General features: G+C 38.4%; 2 long non-coding RNA genes across 2 annotated transcripts; one reads left to right on the top strand and one right to left on the bottom strand.

Moving 5' to 3' along the window:
- Positions 1-1,185: 1,185 nt before the first annotated feature.
- LOC131771309 (uncharacterized) lies at positions 1,186-3,051 on the top strand. Its single transcript, XR_010716735.1, has 2 exons — positions 1,186-1,237; positions 1,301-3,051. It is a non-coding gene; the product is annotated as an uncharacterized lncRNA (long non-coding RNA).
- A 1,474-nt stretch (positions 3,052-4,525) lies between these two features.
- On the bottom strand, positions 4,526-7,811 carry LOC131771312 (uncharacterized). Its single transcript, XR_009339178.1, has 2 exons — positions 7,455-7,811; positions 4,526-4,981 (listed from the first exon to the last, which is right to left on the bottom strand). It is a non-coding gene; the product is annotated as an uncharacterized lncRNA (long non-coding RNA).
- Positions 7,812-9,748: the final 1,937 nt, after the last annotated feature.

Below are 9,748 nucleotides of genomic sequence, written 5' to 3'. Positions count from 1 at the left end.
ATTATCCTTTTGTGACAAGGGTCTTATTGTCACACAACCCAATAACAACATTATCTATTCAAATAACGTGGTTTGCTGAGGAAAATGAGACCACCATAAATGAAAAATGAACAATCCAAGAGATTGTTCCTTGACTTCGTAAACATAGAATTAAAAGCAGAGCTCAGTGGCTGTTTGTGTCCCACACCCCTAGACCCTCTTATCTCCATCACGCCCACTTCCTGTGTGTAATTTTTCACACGCTCGAGTCTTCCCGTGGTTCTATATATACTCCTTACTGAGTGCACATACGAGGTCGCTGAATTGACGAAGAGGATACGATTGAGGCGAGCTCACTTCACAAATAATTGAAAGACCGTGTGGGAATTGACTCGCTCGTGAAGTGTTGACTTTTTGTATCGACTAAGTAGATGTCTTTCCTCGAGCAAATACTTACTACTTAGCTCAACTTAACTAATTTTAAGGACCCTTGTTAATATCACCTCAGTTCTGGGATTTTTAACCCAACTTAAAGCAACGGGGAGGGAAAGAATCAATTGAGCATGAGACTCACAAAGAAAACTCACAACAGGCTGAAACGGGGTTGAATTTCTTAGTGCAACAAATACAGATTATGTTCATTTATCAAGCTTGTGGTTTACCGACAGAGCTTCATAGATAACACCTCGAAGGCGTGAAATTATGTCTAGAGATATTCTTGTTTGTATAATATTGTAATTCATCGGCAGTCTTTGCCATTTGAGCATTCCGTGAAAGGAAAAGGCTTGGATTATGAAAGCAGAAGCCAACAACTTCTGATGCATGTTGATTATTCTCTCGCTTAAGAATTGATGGAATGTCTGACGGTTTTCTTAAGACCCTTTCGCTCTGTCGAGCAAAACGTGCTAGTGTTAGAATATACATTCTCAGATTAGTATTAATTGTAGAATGAATGTTTTCACACAAAAGGAAAAGATATCTCTGAGCCATTCCTCATATGCAGCAGTCTATGAGTAGTTGGTGCCTCACTGAAGTCATTAGTTAACATAATTATTCGGTGGAATATTATGTCTACTTTGCTCTTTTTTTCTGTGAATGTTCCTAGTGTTATTATCTTTTTTTTTTTTATCAAAATAAGCATTAACAGTAAAATTTGCCCTCAGGCCTTAGCTCGGGTCTTGCCAGAAAGCTCTTGTTTTAAACTAAGCCGGCGCGGTTGTAACTACAAGAAGAGATGGCTTCGACATTAAACGCTCAGGTAACGTGAGTTTCTCAAGCACATTTGTACTCCATTTTAAAGTAACGTCAATACTCTTCACAGTCTACTTACAGGCTGTTTCATCTTTAGTTCAAGTTACCTTTGATTGGCTGGCAAAGTAACTTCTGTGCAAGAATTCCTGTGACTTCGTTCATCTCTTCTCTTTGAAGAACTGTACATCAATGATATCGATCAGATTTTACCAAGAAAGATAGAGCGAACAAGAAATTACACAACTGATGCTGGAGCACAAAATCCCAATGTGAAACCGCATTAAGCAAAATCGTTAAAGGAAAGTGCTGCTCCTAGACAGTAATTTCCTAATGCAAGGAGTCTATGGCCTTTCCAGTTTTAGGATGATGAGAGCCCAATCTTTGTTGCAATAAAAACTATTGGCACCCATTTTAATCTTCACTGACGGCCACTCGCAGATTTACTTTAAAAGATCACAAGTCTAACTATTTTATAAAAGAACTTAAAGAAAAATTATAGACAGACATAGGAATGGTTGATGCATCGGGGAGAAATGCCTCTATTTATTGTCAGGTACGGAGCTGCAGCAATTGGAATTGTTACGCCAAGAGGCGGTGGATCTCTCACATTTCCGTGGCGGTTGCAACAAACTCCAGGATGGGACCAATTCAGTGGTAAAGGCCGGGGTCTTTTTGTTTCTGGGCCGCGTCCGTTATGAAGAGTTAACTCTACCCAAATTGACTTGTTTACTGGAAGTCTTAGACAGTCGTCTAGAGGGAACGAAGCCATGCTCTTTACCAAGCCCTTCGTGTATAAGACCTCTTTGTTTAATGGAATAAGGCAGACAGCAGTCATGTGATGGCGTCATGGTCGACACGGGTTTTATCTCACCTTTTATCGTGGAGATCATCTAACGCTAAGACCGGTGTTTTGTTCAAAGAAGGCCGGTTGGGGATACATTGTGTTTGTAAATGTCTATGTGGATCTTGGCTGGTATGTTTGCAGTTACTTTTGAATCGAGTTTGTTGGTCTTTGTTCTGAAATGTATATGACAGTGTACATTGGTTAGCAGAAATTATCGCTTGCCGGAACTTGAATAATGTTGTAGGGACTTGTTTCTCTATGATGTACTGAATCTTCGTTTCTTTAAAATTATTGGAGAAATCATGGCCTTATTTATCCAGAACACTAAGTCTGAGCTCGGTTGTACGTCTGAAAGCACTTTTAGCGTCCGTTTATGTGCTATCATTACCGCGATTGAGCACAGAAGGGACTGAATTATAACCAGAAACCTTCCTTCCCCGGTTAGAGAGGCCTTCGAGTCTACAAACAAAGTTAACACTCCTGATGTGAAGAGACGGGGTCACACTGCCAAACTGCCATGGTTTGAAAAGCGCGAAACAGAGCTTGTAACTGTAACTGAAACTTGTGCCCATCAAGCGGGCAAGTTCAAGGGAAAAAATCTGAACTTGGAAACGCATTTGCGTAAGAAAGCTCCGAAGAGCTTGCTTCAAGAGGACAAACAACGATCACAAACACGAAGAGTTATTGTCGAAAGTTCAGACAGTCTTTGTGGATAATTGGTTTTTTAAGCTGTGGCTGATGCTCTTCGAACTGAACGCTCTGTCGCTGGTCAGCGAATTAAATGTAATGTTTATCATCTTTAAACGATCCCTAGTATTAAATAGCAAGTTCGTGTTTGTTATTGTAACCAGAATTTGCTCAGGTAGTTTCAAGAGGTATTTCAGGTTTATTCTTACAAAATTTTTAGAAGTCTCGAAAAATGTAATGCTAGAAACTGCAACATGTTGTTAAATACAAACATTAACTGGTTAAGAAGATTGAACCATTTGCAAAACTTTTCATGCATTAGTTGGGGTAAAAATGAATGAATCGACCTCTTCTTGTGATGATCCGCGGAATTTTGCTATTGTAAAAGGCACATTGCACTGTCTTAGAACAACATGACATTACGTGAGTCATCGAATAGCGACGGTAAGGTGGTAATGCTAGGAAATAAGCTGAAAATATTACGGAAAGATTTTGAAATTTTATTGCGAAATTAACCAACCGAGCGGAAAATTCTATTATTTCCTATGGAGTGAGTCTGAAATATGAAGGTTACAACTTTGACATAGAAGCCCGAAGGACGTTATGTTGAGTGTAAAGGAAAACAGTCTTAAATTTAAGTGTGCGTGACCTATTCCTAGGTTGACGCAGTATTGGAAAAAAGATCTGTTATTGTTTCCCAAACATTGCACCTGAATATCAAGGAATGTTTGAGGCTAACGCTGGACATATTGAAGGCTAACAAGGTGATTACTATTGGAGCAAACGTTACGAATAATTACTGAAATTTTGGAAGGTTGATTTAACCAAAAGGTGCCAAACAACTTTCCTTTGAAATAATATGACAAAATTTTGAAAGATTGATTTAACCAAAAGGTGCCAAACAACTTTCCTTTGAAATAATATGACAAATGATATACATTTGCCCTGCAGCAAAAATGCCTCACAAGTAAACATTTAAAAAAACAATCTAATAAGTAAGGACAGCTTGGACACCTTCCGGAAACAACAGTTTACCTGTCGTAAGGCTACTAGGAAAGGCTTCAAAGGGAGAGATGTCTAGCTGGACATTAAGGCCACTTTCCCTTTTAAAATTCCTGTTTTTTTCCCCAGTTTCATGCAACCAAGGTAGTAAGTTTATTCTGCCTGTTGGCAGAAATGATTCTTATCTCAGAAAAAAAAAAACAATAAACGTAAAGATTCTGGCACCAAAACAATATAAAAATTTCATCACAGCCCTGTTGTGAAGAGCCAGCATTCCACAAGACACGAAGCTTCACGGGTGACCCGCCTCCTGTACATAGCTAAACAGCTGTGTGGAAATAACTAAGAGATGTTGAAATGAACCCCGTACAAGACTAGACTGAAGAAGCAACGAGAATTATATATTGTTTAATTCTGTAGTATTGCAGTGTCCTAGTCAAGACTAAAATTAAAATGATCCATCAGAACAGCTGATGCGATAGTGTCTTTGATGCCTCTTTCGCCACGTGGTAATTATAGAGGCGGCACTGGTACCTTAAAAGCTGTAAATCTTCGGTCAGGAATATTACAAAAAACATAAACAAACGAAATCTGAGGACTTCGATTTTCAGTTGGTTAGTAAAATTGGTTTAATCAGGATTGTCTTCCGGGCTTTTGGAGGGGCTTTGTTTATTTGAAAAATGCATCAGGATTTGAAGGAAATATATTTGCTACACATTAGTGAACAACATTGTTTCTCAAAGCCAATATATTGCAACTGAATCAGTGTTTCTTAGTTATGTGCAATTGCTTTTACTAAAAGCAATTAAGTTCGTTAAATGATGGACAGGTGTGCAATCCATATACCCTGGAGTTTGACAAAAAATCCTGTTTCCGAATGGTCTTAAAAAACCATCGTTTAAGTTTTGCTAGGAAAAATCGAGAACTAAGGTCCAATATTGAATGATACTCCTTTAAGTGGTTTGTTGTTTGCCCCCAATCCTCAGACTCCAGCGTGGGATTTACTTGATGTTCATGTCTTGTTCTGATCCTTGTCTCTAGTTGGTTTTTATCTCTCTTAATTTTTAGTTCAATGTCTCTGATCGTACAGATTTCTTGGTCTCTACCTTTCGACTCTGTTCCACTCCTTTTGCTTTTTTACTCCTCGTTAAAGAGTCTTTTGCCTTTCAGGGCAATATATGATGACGAGTCTTTCATCAAGTAGAACTGATCACTTAACTGAAAATGAGGAATAAAGTTTTATTAATTTACTCACAGAGGAAGTAACTGTTCTTGATTGCGATGAGGTTATAAAACACGTAATGTCTAATAAATCTTTTTCATTGTTATCAATTTTTAAGCAGCTGAGGTTAAAAGTGTAGGTGAAATGAAACTATTTTTTAGTTGCATTGTAGTGAATGGATTCATTCTTGTTGTGATGAGTGTAGTGTCTTGTTTTGCCAAGCAAGTTTGTAACAAACTCCACTAAAAATAATGAAACCAAAGAGAAGAGAGAAATGGATTGTTCAATGGTGTAAAAACAGTTCCATTTTACGGAGTGTTTAAATACAATACATCACTGCAAAACTCATCTGTTTTGTTAAATAAATGTTATTAATGGTAATTGAGAAGTTCATTCGAAAATTTCGCTGTGAACGATTTATCAAATTTTTGCATTCAAGTCAAACGTGATCGCTGTTGACTAGATTTTTCCTGCAGGAGAAGATGTAGGGGCCATATTATTTAGCAAAATCTGGTCACAATTCAAATTAACTCCAGCTATTTTATGAAACAGTCGAATGATTGTACTCATCTAATAACCGGCAGCCTACTATTAAACCAAGTGAATAAAGGGGGTAAGTTTCTAAAGAAACTGTGATGTTGCGTTGGTGGGAGAGTACAACAGGGTAATTAAGTTTTATCAACTGAGTTGATAACGTAAACTGGCCCCCGTAAAGAGTTTAAAAGCTGACGTTTCGAGCGGTGGCCCTTCGTCAGAGCGATCGACTACTATTAAACCAGTTCTATTGCTAACTGGAGAATTTCTTTCCAGCTGTAGTCTCCAACTGTTTTACACAAACACTGAATTATAGAAAAAAGTTAATACTCCAATTAAAAAAATCTTTTGAAGCTGGCACTGGTTCGCTTGAGTCCACGGTAGACTTTGGAAAAGCTTTCTGGCAAACAATTAGTGCCAATAAAACATGTGTCCTTGTTTAGTTTGGAGGCCCACATGTTTTCCAATTGGCCTTGAAAGAGTCTAACTGAGTCTCACTGTTATTTTAACTTTTGAGTTTTAAGATGGTTAGACATGCACTGTCAATAAAACTATAACTTAGCGTTTCTGTCCGAGAATTCCTTTTTTTATTATTATCACTTTTATAATTATTATTATTTTAATGGTGCTGCTGTGTAATTTTTGGTGACTTCCGAAGATCCCGACAATTACCGTGACGTTCTCCTGCCGGGGAGACGCTTGCAAAAGCTACTTATCACTCTGCAGGGTTCGTGGTCTGTGCCCCAACAGTTTTAACTTGACTGCCTTCATCTTCATAATAAGACAGCCTCCAGAGCTTCGACTGAAGGTGATAGTACCACCAAGGCTTGAAGTAACTGGTGCCTTCGATAATATGGCGCTTGCATATTTGGGATTAAACAAGAAACGTGTTGTTGTTGTGAAAAATTTTTCCTTTTTTTTTCTTCTTTTTTTTCAGGGTTAACTTGAACTTTTCTAAGTTTTCGGTAAACTAAGGACTGAGCCAAAAGCTGTCACGCACTAAAATGAGAAACCACTCGACGGGCTATCTAGTAAGTCTTGCGCAATGATTCTTACCAAGTGTGCGTGAAGTTAGACAAGGGACACAGACAATAGCGTGATGTTTTCCTCGTGGCTCAACAAAGCTAATAAAAGGCTCTTTTTGAAATCGATTGTTTCTTTCTCTAATTAAAAATTATAAGGGAGGAGTCGTTAATGAATAACCACTAAAAATTTTGTCTTTTTGTGACTCTACTATGACGACTGCTTCGTTAACTTGGTGAAATACTCTCGAGTTGTAAAAGGTTTAAGTGATTGTTGCAAGGAAAAATGAAAAATAGTAAGAATGAGATATAAAAAACTAACTCCGTGACTTGCTATGTAAATGGATGATTTCTTAATTGAAAGCCGCAAGGCCACTCGCGCCGGAGAAATATCGCGCCAGAGAAGCATGCTTAGAAACGTCACGTGTTGCGAAACACCATTTCGCAGCTTCGAATAGCGTTTGTGATTGTATATGTAAATGACAGTCTTCTCTCTTGACTGGTCTTGAATGTATTACGAAGTAAATTTTTAGAAATTCCACATGGCGCTATGCACTTAAACTGCTCGTTACGAGAAAAGAGAAAAAAATTTTGAATGAAAAATTTTAAGTAGACGATAATCATCCAGGGCCAATTCTGTGTAGTTCGTGAAACTAGGGTGACTTTGATATGTCTTAGAAATGTTGATAATTATGCAAAGGGTAACATACGAAATATTGAAATACAGAGTTAGAATCATAGGTGATTGATGTAATATATAGAAAGATGGGGACTTCAGAAATTTTCTAAGGATTACAAATTACTGATAACCTTTCAGAGAGTGACAATCATTTGATGAAGTATCTATGGTCTGTTGACATCTCAAGAAAAGAAAATACATTCCCATATCTATACTCTCTCTTCACTTAGTTACCTTCAATCCAAATTGTCATCCACGTATTTAGGCATTTGAATAGAAGGAGCCGTGATGTCTATCCACTTCCCGTTTCAATCGCGCATTTCATACTCAAAACGTGGGTAAAAATAACTAACATTGTAGAGTTCGCTTTTACGATTTAACGTGATAAAGCTGGAAGGTGGAAACTTAAACGGTCAGTTTTGTGCATAATCTCAAATTTTCAAGTACTGAGGAAAGTGATACTGACTGAACGTGCCTTAAGTTTAAGTATCAGGAAAATGTGAATACGAAGTTGCGCAACATAAGCGGAAGAGACAGGTGTGAAGCGAGCACAACACACTGAGCAGAGCATCAAAACAAATGTTTGCCGCCAATGTGCTGCATCGCAATTAAATACAATAGCGACACCAAGCCATGACCTGTTGGTACGTTGCAACACAACTAAACGGCGTGTCTTTACTTAGAGGCTCGAAGAAAACTGAATTCACGAACCGATCACTATGGCTGATACTTGAACCAAATAAAAATAAAGTAGTGATGCGTGTTTTTCCACAGTCAAGTTTTAGTGGGGCTCACTGTCCGCGAAATAGTAATGATATTTATGTTATTAATTTAACTAAGAATTAATTCCTTGGTTATATGTTAATTAACGTGACCGTACCGTTAAACCCGCCTCAATTGTCTTTTTTACTTTCATTTCAATCATTCCTGCTAATTTTTATCTCTGCAATTTTTATGGTGGACCACGTTGGTTGAAATGGGTGCGAGGTTCGTCTCCTTTTCAATTTAACCACATCTTTTGTACGTGTGAAATGCGTTAATTTTGGGCAGAAAAAGATTTTTCTTATAATTGCAGTTAAAGGCGAATATGACATTGAGTGAGTTTAGTTTCTCGATAAGTTCTGTCTAGTTTCTTGCCGAAAATTAAGAGACAGTTAACAGCAGCCCAGAGACAACAATTTTTGCGCTGAGTTGATGTAAAAATGATCGTAATTGAAATTAGGAGAAGGCGGCGCTGGAATAGATTATATTCAAATCTATAGAACGAACTCAAACCGATCGTGATTTTCTTAGTGATCGCATTGTTCTATGTGCGAAAGAGGTGTACATTTTAAAGAAAAATGTTTCCTCATGATGCCCGGCATGTTCAACACAACCTCCCGTTGGTCATCTTCAAGTTGTTGCACTAGGTTACACCAAGGTCAAAAGAACTGTACCTCTACACTCCATTGAAAAGGTCCCTCAAACTCGTGTCGCTCTTAAAAGTAAACCGCGTTTCTCTTGTCGGCTGTACTTAAGTTGCAAACATGCGAGTGATGTGTCTTCATCAATACAGTTTTAAAATGGCTGCTGTCGAGATTTGCATTTGAAAAGGCGGGTCGGGACTGCTATTGAATATAAGCACCAAATTAGAAAAGAATTACGGAAACAGAAAGACCTGCTTTCCAATTATCAACGAACTGTGTATTTATGAAACACTAATATCATCATGGAAGTTATAATAAAAATCTGAGAAAAAGGGAAGTATGGGATAATTGGGTTCTAGTGATTGTGGGTGTACGGGACTATGTCTCTCTGAGGACCTCTAGACCTTAGCGCTTTAAAGGCACTTCCGGTCCCCCCGGCCGGCCTGAAATCCGCCTCAGAGACCTGAAATGGGATTTTGTCGACAAAAAATGATGGACCAGTGAATAAAATTATCAAGATTTGTCTTGTAACTAACAAGTTCAATCTGTTCCGAAATTACTTTTGTGAGTGGCTTCGCCAGCCTCTTTTTTCAGTGTTAAAGAGTTTTTTAGTTCTTTTAAATCATTACACTCTCCCTGGAACCTTGTTAAAAGGGAACTGGAGGCTCCCTCAACAAACGATTTACTGACCAGAGAACTAGCCAAGCTCTGCGTGAGGAAGTTGGAGCGTCTAACAACTTAGCCCTTTAACCCCCTAGGAGAAACAATTATCTAATTTCTCCTTACAATATCACCCCTGAATCAAACACGAAGGTCACGAGAATAAAGAAAATTATCACCTCTTGACTGTAAAACAAATCCTCCTTGTCAGTACCTTAGGAAATGGGAAATGTATAGAGAACAGTATGGAGAATATGCATACTGATATAAGGGTTAAAGGGTTGATGGTCCCCAGCTCTTTTGAGGTGCCTCATCGTGGTTCAGCGGTGTACTTAGGCTGACGGCGGAACGTTTACGCTGCGACGAGGCTAGTGCGTGCTTACTAAGATCTTGGGGCCAACCACCCAAAGAGAAGTGGAACACCGTTTACAGGCTGTACCAAAAAAACAGCTTTGCATGGCC

This window comes from Pocillopora verrucosa, chromosome 2 (genome assembly GCF_036669915.1).
Source record: "Pocillopora verrucosa isolate sample1 chromosome 2, ASM3666991v2, whole genome shotgun sequence".
NCBI lineage: Eukaryota > Metazoa > Cnidaria > Anthozoa > Scleractinia > Pocilloporidae > Pocillopora > Pocillopora verrucosa.
Note: the sequence above shows the minus strand (reverse complement) of the source record. Positions and strands in the feature narration are given on the sequence as shown.